This window comes from Helianthus annuus, chromosome 13, assembly GCF_002127325.2.
Source record: "Helianthus annuus cultivar XRQ/B chromosome 13, HanXRQr2.0-SUNRISE, whole genome shotgun sequence".
Classification (NCBI taxonomy): domain Eukaryota; kingdom Viridiplantae; phylum Streptophyta; class Magnoliopsida; order Asterales; family Asteraceae; genus Helianthus; species Helianthus annuus.
In genome coordinates this window covers 28,243,917-28,256,096 of record NC_035445.2, presented here as the reverse complement: position 1 = coordinate 28,256,096, position 12,180 = coordinate 28,243,917, and positions in this window count along the sequence as shown.

Genomic DNA, 12,180 nt, shown 5'->3' with positions numbered 1-12,180 from the left:
TTGTGTTGCCGACTTTGTTCACGCCGCCAAGACATCATCGATTGAGGAGACCTACTTGCTTGCCGCCGAGATCAATCACAAGCGAGTAAAAGCTGGTTTCTGGGATAAGCCATCCAAGTCTTTGCATCAAGCTACTACTGCACCGACCGCCTACTCCACTACTCAACCCTCCAAGTCATCATGCCGAAAGAAGAAGCACAACAACAGCAGCTCCAGCAACAAGAACTGTGCTGTCACAACAACTGCTGCCCCTCTGCAAGCCGTACCGGCTCAGCAGCAGTCTCATCACCGACCAGCTCCAGTGACCAATGCACCGCCAGCAAAGCGTGCTTACAAAGGACCCCACCCGCTCTGCCCGACATGCTCATATCATCATCCGGTGGGAATCGCCTCTCGTTTCTGCGCTCACTGCAACCTCTACGGTCATTTCACTGCTAACTGTCGCTATGATCTCCATAACACCGCAGCTCCTGCTGCCGCTCATCAAGCTCTACTCCCAGCCCCTCAAGGCTAACCAGCAGCTCAAGCACCCGCGGTCAATGCTCGAGCCTGCTTTGCATGTGGTGATCCTAACCATTTTGCAAACATGTGCCCGAATAGGGTGGTGAAACAAGAGCCCCAACAGCAACAGCAGCAGCAGCAGCCTCAGCAACAGCAGCAAGCAGCCCGTGCCAGAACCTTTAACATCAACGCCCGTCAAGCTCAGGCTGACAACAACGTGGTTAATGGTACGTTCCTTGTGAATGGTATTTATGCATCGTGTTTGTTTGATACTGGAGCCGATAACTGCTTTGTGTCGTTTGAATTCGAGAAGCTCCTTAGTCGTAAGCGCTCTTATCTCCCCTCGTCATTCGAAGTTGAAGTCGCTACAGGAAGAACTGTTGCCGTTAACTCTATTCTCCGTGATTTTACTCTCGAGCTCAACAATCACATCTTCCCAATCGACCTCATTCCAATGCAGCTCGGAAGCTTCGACGTCATAGTAGGCATGGACTTTCTTCGCGAAAACCATGCTGAAGTTGTATGTTTGTATAAGATGATTCGATTCTCGCTCGCGAATGGTGATATTTTATGTGTGTACGGTGAAACTGCTTCGAAAGGTCTCAAGCTCATGTCATGCGTCCAAGCTAGCAAGTATCTCCGCAAGGAATACAGAGCTTTCTTGGCCAACATTGTAGTAGCGGAGAAGGAAAAGAAAAGGAAGGTTGAAGTCAAAGACGTTCCAGTGGTCCGTGAATTTCCTTAGGTATTCCCTGACGATCTTCCGGGACTACCGCCAAGTCGTAATATCGACTTTCGTATCGACCTTATTCCTGGAGCTAACCCCGTTGCCAAAGCCCCTTATCGACTCGCGCCATCCGAAATGAGGGAACTCTAGAACCAACTCCAGGAGTTACTTGAAAAAGGCTTTATTCGCCCGAGCACCTCTCCTTGGGGCGCGCCAGTCCTCTTCGTTAAAAAGAAGGATGGGTTGTTCAGGATGTGCATCGACTATCGGGAGTTGAATAAGTTAACCATCAAAAACCGATACCCTTTGCCTCGAATCGATGACCTATTTGATCAACTGCAAGGTGCCAAGTGTTTCTCGAAAATCGATCTACGTTCAGGCTATCATCAATTGCGCATTCAAGAGGAAGACATCCCCAGAGCCGCTTTTCGAACTCGTTATGGCCATTATGAATTCGTTGTATGCCTTTTGGTTTAACCAACGCACCCGCGGTTTTCATGGATCTGATGAATCGCGTGTGTAAGCCATTTCTAGACCGTTTCGTCATTGTGTTCATCGATGATGTCTTGATCTATTCCAAATTGAAAGCCGAACACGCGCAACATCTACGTTTGGTTCTCGAGCTACTCCAGGGGAATCAACTCTATGCCAAGTTCTCCAAGTGTGAATTCTGACTGGAGGAGGTTCAGTTTCTGGGTCACATTGTTAATAGTCAAGGTATTCATGTCGATCCCGCGAAGATTGAAGCAATTAAGAGTTGGATTACGCCTAAGAACCCGTCCGAAGTTCGTTCCCTTCTCAGACTAGCGGGCTATTATCGATGATTTATCGAAGGATTCTCTAAGATCGATGTGCCGCTTACCGCCCTTACCCATAAAGACAAGCCTTTTGTTTGGGGAACCAAACAAGAGTCTGCTTTTCAAACCCTCAAGCATATGCTCTGCAATGCTCTTGTTCTCACATTGCCCGACGAAAACAACGATTTCATTGTCTATTGTGATGCTTCCAACCTTGGTCTTGGTTGTGTTCTCATGCAACGGGACAAGGTTATAGCTTACGCATCTCGTCAACTCAAAATCCACGAGAAGAACTATACAACCCATGATCTCGAGCTAGGCGCAGTTGTTTTTGCATTGAAGATTTGGCGACACTACCTGTATGGTACCAAGTGTACGATCTTCACCGACCACGGGAGTTTACAACACATCTTTAATCAGATGAACTTAACATGCGTCAACGCCGATGGGTAGAACTTCTTAGCGATTACGACTGTGAGATTTGTTATCACCCAGGCAAGGCAAATGTTGTTGCCGACGCGCTCAGCAGACGGAGTTATTTGCTCAGTATTCGCAATACCCAAGCCCAGCATGATCTCGAAACCCTCATCCGCGAAGCCCAGCATGCTTGTTTTAATGAACGCACCTTGAAGAAAGAGAGGATTTATCACGATGGAGCCCAGCTTGTAAGCAAAGCAAATGGGAATTTCTATTATCTGGACCGAATTTGGATCCCTAAGCGAACCGATCTGCGAAAGATTATAATGGACGAAGCCCACAAATCCTGATATTCTATTCATCCCGGTGCCGATAAAATGTACCAGGATCTTCGTTACAAGTACTAGTGGTCGGGCATGAAACGGGATATCGCTCTTTATGTTGGAAGTTGCCTGACTTGTGCAAGAGTTAAGGCTGAACATCAACGACCTTCTGGCTTACTCGAACAACCTCCGATCCCCATGTCGAAGTGGGAGAGTATAGCTATGGATTTCATAACCAAACTACCGCCCACGCCATCAGGTCACCACAGCATTTGGGTGATAGTTGATCGTCTGACCAAATCAGCCCACTTTTTGCCAATACGGGAAGACTACAAGGTAGAACGACTAGCCCGAATCTACACCGACAAGATCATTTGTAATCATGGTATGCCTCGTGACATCATTTCAGACCGTGATGCTCGGTTTACCTCGCGATTGTGGGAAACGTTTCAAGCAGCTCTTGGGACGTCGCTTAACCTGAGTACCGCATTCCATCCTCAAACCGACGGACAGACTGAAAGAACGATCCGTACTCTTGAAGACATGCTCCGCGCGTGTGTCATAGACTTCGGTGGTAGTTGGAACAAATACCTACCGTTAGTCGAATTCTCGTACAACAACAGCTATCATGTCAGCATTCAAATGGCACCATTCGAGGCCTTATATGGAAGAAGATGCCGTTCACCCATTGTGTGGCACGATATCGGTCATTCGCAATTAACCGGTCCCGAGTTACTACAAGAGACGACTGACAGAATCCTCCAGATTCGAGACAACTTGTCAAAAGCCAGGGATAGACAGAAAAGTTACGCCGATAGAAGACGCAAGCCCCTTGAATTTGACGTTGGCGACTACGTACTCCTAAAGGTATCACCTTGGAAGGGTGTGGTCAGATTCAGCAAGAAAGGGAAACTAGCGCCTCGATATGTTGGACCTTTTAAGATTCTGGAGAGAATCGGAAAAGTCGCCTACAGACTCGAACTACCGGAGGAACTTAGTAACGTCCACCCGACTTTCCATGTGTCAAACCTCCGAAAATGCCTAGCTGATCATGATCTAATTGTACCTCTCGACGACCTTCAAGTCAATGAAACGCTGCATTTCGTGGAAAAGCCTGTCAAAATCATGGATCGCCAAACCAAGCAACTCAGATGCTCGCGCATCCCTATCGTGAAAGTCTGATGGGAAGGCAAACGAGGCGCAGAGTTCACTTGGGAACTCGAAAGCGACATGAAGGCTAAGTACCCGCAGTTGTTTAAATAAAGATCTGAAACGAGAAATTGGTAAAAACGCTCACGGTTCTGTGCAACTTTCAGCCTAATTTCGGGACGAAATTCCCCTAAACAAGGGGAGGCTGTAACACCCCGTGTTTTCGAATGTCGAAGTCAAAGTCAAAGTCCAAGTCAAGTTTGACTTCTCTAACAATAATTGGTCCATTTTATGTTTATTTGTATTATGTGGAGTAAGTGTTGTCTATCAAAGGAATTGAACGAACCGAATGTTTAATCAACGCGAAACGCTTTACGACTGTGAATAGTAGGAAGTAACAATGCGATAAAGTTAATCAATCAATAATCAAGCTAATCGAATCATCAATCGAACTCGAAACTCGAACTATGCAAATTTGGTGTTATATTACGTGTGTGTGTGCCTTATGTGTTACCTGTGCGTGTTTACTTTATGTTACGTATGGTGATCAATCGAATCGAAACTCGAAACTCAATCGAACTCAATCGAAATCGAATTATGTTGAATGGAAACAAAAGTACAATGTGAAATATAGATGCTTGTATGTAGATATAGTGGTTGGGATTAAAAGTAATTTGAATAGGAAACTCTATCGTACTCGTATCGTCTTCCATCGAAATCGAAATATCAGAAATCGTCGCGCCAAACACTCGAAGCAGGCTGTTGATCGATCAGGCTCCCCAGCCGATCGAACAGCCCAGCCGATCGGACGGACTGTCCGATTGAGCAGGCTGTCCGATCGGGATGCCTGGCCGATCGGCCAGCTCTTTCCCCTTTTGGAAGCCTATAAATAGGCATATCATTGTCATTCTTTCCACTTTTGGAAACCCCCTGACCGACCAGCTCGTGCTCCCCTTCTTTTCTCAGATTTCTTCCGATTTTGGTAAGTTTTCATCCTAAATCTTGTAGTTTCATGATCAATACATGCTTCTACTCCTTTCTATCTTTCAAATCTTGATTTCCAACCATGAAATCATCAAGATCTAAGCATTCAAGGATGATGTCATCATGGTGTTCTTCAAGAACATCATGTTTTGGCCTCAATCCACCAGGAATCACTTGGATCTAGCCGATTTCCACATAAACAAACTAAGATCTATCACAGATCTAAACATTTACATGGTATGAAGGATTGAAAGAAGGATTTCCAACTTTCTTTCAACTCTTTTACACTCAATGCCTTCAAACCGGTAAAAACGGAGCTTGGGCCAACTCACTAAACATTCTAATGGTTGTGTGGTTCAAGATTCGGATTCTATCTACGAGGTTCACCGATTTTGGGTTGAACGTTAAACTACCGTTCCGAACCGTTCACCGGCCGGATTTGGGTGATTCCTGTCCGAGCAGAGGGAACAAGTAAGAATGAAAGTGTCGTGGTTTAGCTCGTTGTCAAAATACCTCAATATAACGTCAAACAATCAGAACAGTCAAGTGTTAGACGAACAGGCCAACCAGGTCAGGATGCTGACCGATCGAACAGGTTGTTCGAACAAACAGCCCAACCGATCGGACATGTCAGCCAATCGACCAGGCCAGCCGATCGGCTAGCACATGGCCCCACACTTTGACAATTTCATGAAGTATGGTATTGAACGAAGTGATGTTCGATCGAATGATCTGTTTGATAACATTACTCTTCGGATCATGAGATACTATGCTTCAACCCTTAATCGATTTTCAACTCGTTCGATGTATTGGAGTGCCACCCGATCGAACATGCCGTCCGATCATGTAAACATCCCACTGAGGACCCATTTCTGAAGTCCCTAACCGATCGGTTAAGCCTGCCGATCGAACAGGCCATTCGATCGATCGACCTGAAAGGTAAGGACACTCCAGTGTTCTCAAATACTACAACGAAAACTTCAAAAGGACAAGCCATCATACACAAACACATCCTACTCAAAGGAAGAAACAATCCACTCGAACAGTCCAACTGATCGAGCCTACCGGCCGATCGAACAGACTGTCCGAACGGACTGTCAAACCGAACGAACAACTCGTTCGATCGAACCTACTGTTCGATCGACCAGGCTGTTCGACCCACTTACACTTGTTTCCATTTTACGCGTTACTCATCGTTATGCTATCGAACTATTCAGGCTAACCCTACTCTCAAGCGCTCCCTTCAATCCATCAACCAATCGCTGTGAGTATACTCGAACCCTTTTTGCTTTAACACTTTTGGGTGTTACATACGTTACTTATCTAAATCACAATCGAACACACTACTCAACTATTTAAACGCTAACCGTTCTGCATGTATTACGTGACTAAATGAATGCTTGTTGTTATGTTTACACGTGGAATGATGTCTACCTGCCTTAACGACGTAGTACTATAGTTTGGACTCAGCACCCGTTCATACGGGGGTTGTTAAGGACAATTACTTGCATGGATTACGGTGGTAATCATGTATTGCGAACTGTCTCGGACAGTCAACCCACAGTCATTGGTATCGATAGATCCATGTCGATAATTAACATGCTTCGTTTTCCTCTGTGTACGTGCTGGTTATGCGTAAACTATTTCAAACTCTATATGCTATTATCAAACTTGTATGCTCACCTTTACATTTCATGTATTGACTTTATTTTAACGTATGTGACAGGTGTTTAAGGTGTTTACTTGCTAGGGAAGCGAGGCTAGAATAAAGCTCTAGAGCCCCCCAACAAATAGTTGTCTGTCATGGTCAAAATAGGGGTCTTTAGATGCAAACAAACAGTATTTATTATTATATTTGAATCTGAGTTGTCGGAACAGAGTATTTGACTAGTTATATTCTGTAATAATTTGTTTTACTGTTTGGGATACGGTATGGGACGAATTATTTAAACTAAATGGTAATGATAGTTGTTGTGGAAACTTCTGGACAATCTGTTTCGCTCAGTGCCATGCCCCGATGATTCCGCCATCGGTTGGGGTGTGACAATAAGTTTCCGAAGGTCTTAAATGTATGTTTCCTAAACTCTCGGAGTGTTGTGTACTGTATGTAATTGTTTTATGCACCGTGTGTAAAACACCACTTTAGCGTATGTTTGAAAACAAAATTTTGACTGTTTGTTTTTCGGCAACGGTTGGAGACCATATTTGAGTACTAGGTGTTCTGTATGTATTCAACGTCTTAATAGTCTAAGTCCCAGAGAAAAGTGAGGTTAGAGCCTAGGTATCACAACAGAAACCTAATTCGCTGTAACCTACAGCTCTGATACCAATCTGTCACACCCCGAAATTATCAGAGCTGGCGTGACTGGACTGGTATCTTCATTGCACAGCGGAAGCAAAATAAGCTAAGACTTCTATAAATTGAACGCCCGCTAAGTACTCGATTCTCCAATGGTTCTCCTATTCCAACCGTGCCATAGTTTCTGAAATGTGACCTGAGAAAGAAACATGCGAAAAAGTCAACATAAAGTTGAGCGAGTTCATAGTTTGTTTGTAAAAGATTTGAAATAAATCTTTTGAATAACCGGTTTGCGAAATGTTATTGAGAATACGAATTTAGAAATCATTTTTTTCAAGTTGTATGGAAACTTTGTATTTGTAAAGCATTATGTTCGTAAAACCATGTATTTGTAAACTCTTGTATTTGTAATGTTCGTATAACCGTCAATGCCCACCCTGACTTTGACCCCATGCCCGCATAATCCTATGCTTTGAATTTGTATAAAACAAGGTATGTAATTTGTAAAAATCAAGTATTTCTGTAAGTATATATGTCCCTGGTATGTAGCAATAAGGAAAAAGAGATCACCAATGGGTTGCAAAGCCAATGGTATGTGTGAAATGGTGCAGGAAGCACTCAAACCTAGCAAATTTGTACCGGACTTTCGGCAGGAAGACATAGTCACCTCATGGTCCATCCCGCGGACTCATGTGTGGGGCTCGCTACACCCAAATAGATCTATTACTCATGTCCCTCGGTCCTACAATGAGGATTAATGGCCTTAAGTGTTGTACCCACCACTCACATGATCTAAGTAGTATACCCACCTTAGGCTAACCATACCATGTATAAAAATGTCTGAAATAATTGTAACATGTATTTTACCCCAGCCTCTAAGGCTGAACCTCCCCAGCCTCTAAGACCAACTCCCTAGTCTCTCTATATTAACACCAGACAATCCATCCCTAGTCATGAAAATCATTCACATTTCGATAATACGCATTTGTTTTGTAAAAACCGGTATATTTAGTATAATCCATCCGTAAACCATTTGGGTTCCTCGAAATCCATTCGTAATATGATTTAGAAACATGAGTTTTCGTTCATTCAAAAGCTTTGTATGTCCTTTCAAAACGTGTTTTGTCTAAAAATATGTAATTTTTGTTCATCGAGAACTTTGTGTGTTTTCTGCAAAACGTGCATGTCTTTCCACCCCGAAAACATTTACAAAAATGTAAAACTGTAAAAAGGTGGGGTTATGAACTCACCTGAATTGTCTTGTGTGAAGCTAGCTAATTACGACTTCGTGATGTCATTTCCAAGACGAGACTCGCTAGCGTGCATTCTACAATATTCCTAACACGGAATATCTTATAAGTTTCTAAGTAAATGCGGTAACTACACTGCGTGTCATCGAGCTCTACCGAATCGTTGACCGAACGATTCGAGGGTTTGTTGATAACTTAATAGTAATGATTAAGTTATACTCGTTAAGTTTTGCTTAATGTCGTTGATAGTTTACAAAGCCTAGAAAGTACTTAGCTTTTGAGAAATTCGAATATATAGATATTTACACAAAAATATAAATATATTGGTAGGATAGTGTTAGTCGTCTCGCGAAGTCGTACGTGTATGTACCAAAGTTTATATGAAAGTAACATATGACAAACTCGCATCATATATTGTATCTTGTATATATATTCGTCAAAGTATATGTAGATGCCGTTTAGGCATCATATATTGTATCTTGTATAATCTATCGCATGATTTCAAATAATCCTTATAATTTACTCGAAAAATATTTGTCGTTATACTAGTCGGGTCGGTTTGAGCTTGGTTTCACGCTAAAGGGTATTTATATAAATAATATAACAAAATTCACATCGTTTAAATTTTACTGAGCCTTGTGTTGACTGAGTTGACTACGTTGACCAGCAGTTGACTGAGTTTGACCAGCTTTGACTGAGTTTGACTAGGTTTGACCACGTTTGACCCGTGTTGACCAGGTTTGACCGAACCCAAAACTGAACCGAGGCAATAAAAATGACCCAAAACTTCCCCTTGACCAGTTTTGACCACGTTTGACCTGTTGACCATGTTGAACCGAGCCCGAGAGTGTCCCGAACTTTAATTTTTCACCCGAGACGAAAGTGGTTCGATGGACTCTACGGATCACTAGGAGCCCAAAAATATATTTTTCGTCGAAAACGGATGCCCGGAACCTCGCCAGAACCATGTCAGAAGTCGGAATTTCGCCGGAGAATAAAATTTCTTGAAAATGTGCATAAATGCTCCTAAAGTCCCGATCTAAGCATCCGCAAAGTCAAAAGTTCAAAACGGACTCACCGGAATTTGACTGGAAGGTCGCCGGAGTTGCCATAGAGCTCAAACCGCTAAGAATTAGCTAAAACTAACATCACCACGCGATTCGGAATGTCGAATGTAGTCGAAAATGTGTACTCTTGGCCGAAAACGGCCGCCGGAAAAGTCGCCGGAAAAATTGTCGGTCGCCGGAACTCCGCGCGGAAGTCGGCCGGAATTCTCGCCGGACTTTTTCTAGAGGAAGAGAGTGTGAGGGTTTGAGAGAGAAATGTGTGTGTAGTTATGGTGTTTGGAGTGTGTGTAGACCTTTATATAGTTAGGGTTTGGGCCAAAGGCCCACAAGCCCGTTTCTAGTGTTTTTGAGCAGCCCGATCACGTTTCTAAAGCCTGTTTTTGCACCCGAACGTTGTGTAATGTCGTACAATGTCATTTTAGGATCAAGGATGTGTAAAATAGTGTCGGAAGTTGACGGTTGACGCGTTCGTTCATCGGTTGCGTTAAATCGCGAAATTTGCTCCGGAGGTCGTTTCCAATCCGTTTTTCGATCCGATTTCGACAGCGAATATTAAAATTTGATTACGGAGCTAAATATGTCATACTATTTCAGTTTTGAAAGCCATACTTGAGTCCAATGCTTCCGTGTCGTTGTTAGTGTGTTCCTACAGTCGCGTTTTTCGTTCACATTTGCGTTTTGTGTCGTTAAAAAGCATGATATTTTTGCAAAAATCACGTTATATGTATAACTTATATGTATAAACCTCGTAATTGAAGGCGTTGTCAGTAATTTGTACGGTGTCAGTTCGTTATCATTTAACGCTCAGCAAGTTTCCTGAAAATCACCGTACGCGCACTGTAAAGTCAGATAGGCATTCCTAAGCATTTCAAAAGCCTAATTAAGTTAATTTGTGCCTTAAAAACTACTTATTATCGCCTTAAACGTTTGTCAATCGCGTAATTAGAAGCCGAAAAGTACCGGTTGTCTCAATTTCCTTAGTTAATGCTCATGATATCCTATGATATCCTATGATATCCTGAGCATTCTACATGAATGTTATAAAAATCCAGAGCATATGGACCCAGCCTCATTTAGCTCAACAACTCTATCTGCTAGTGATCTAGACAGAGTAGGGATCAACTTTTGACCTAATGCAGGTGCAATATGGTTGTTAGAGATGGGAGTGACAACAAATCCGTGCCCATTGTTTTCCTCGTATTGGAGCGACGTTACTTTTACAATGCCGGTGTTTATTGTTTCCGAATTCAGTGAGTTGATTATAAGAAATCTTATAGCATACGAGCAGGCAAATTTTGTTCTCAATCATATTACATCGTATGCTTTTGCCTTGAATAAGCTAGTGGATACAGAAGAGGATGTTGCAAAGTTAGTACATTCGAGAGTTCTTGTCAACAACATGGGGTCCAATGAAGAAGTCGCTGCAATGATAAACATCATAAGAAAAGAACTTCTATGTGGACAATTCCTTTACGGTCAACAGTGGAAAACACTAAATAAGCACTACATTAGTTCATGGCGTAAACAAAAAGCTTGGGTGAAGCGTACATACTTTAGTGGTCCATGGAGTGCTATCGCTCTACTTGCTGCAATTGCCATGTTTGTTCTAGCATTGATTCAGACCATATTTACCGTACTTTCAGTTGGAAGCAACTAGATTTTTGCTGTAAGTTTTATTTTCTCAAAGTCAATGAAATTTTAAATTCAATCAAAATTCAGCATCTACTTTAGTAATTGGTGACCACCATCGATTTTGTCTCATTAATAGCTCATCATCGACCCGAAATTACCCGAGACCCGGACCGAAAATTACCTGAAACCGAAACGATATGATTTAAACATGTTAGTGTTCGGCCTATATATTCTTTAGAATTCGGGTTCGGGTCGGTTCTCGGGTCTAGACTAAGGATAACCGACATAATCAAGACAAAACTGACCTCAATACCCCAGCAAGCGACCTCAATACCCCAACAAGCATTTGCAATGATCCTGTTATATACAATGTGAGCAATAATATCATAAACTTAGTAACAAAAAATGCATAATTTCTAAGATGGATAAAGAACTTATGAACCTGTAAAACTTATGTGTCTGAAGAAGAATCGATAAAGAGGAGAGAATGAGAAGTGAGAGAATACAAACTAGATAAAAGAATAAAAATTAATTAAAATTAAGATAAAGTGAATCTCAAATGATTTTTTTCGTGGCTGAATAGATTTTTTTAACTTCTCATTATAGACCACAAGAAACAAACAAATCTAACCATAGACTAGAATCTAGATGGATGAAAGGTTGAAACTCTTTTCACAGTTTTCTTTCTTACGTTGTTGGAACTCACAGCTAATTAAATATGGGCATTATTAGTTTATTAATTTTTGTAGTTTCAAAGCCTTGGTGTTTTTTACCCATACTTTGAAACTCACATCTAAATTATTTACTATCCATCTCACATCTAGACTATTTACCATGCATTTTGTTGTTTCAAAATCTCATCGAATATTATTTGAAAATCATTCAGATTCACTTTATCTTAATTTTAGTTAATTTTTTTTTCTTTTATCTAATTTTTATTGAAGAGGATTTATGTTTTGGTGTCACTCTTCTACACCCCAAACTATCCTTTGAAATGTGTAGTTTCTTTTGAAGATCTTTTTAAGCAATTCCGA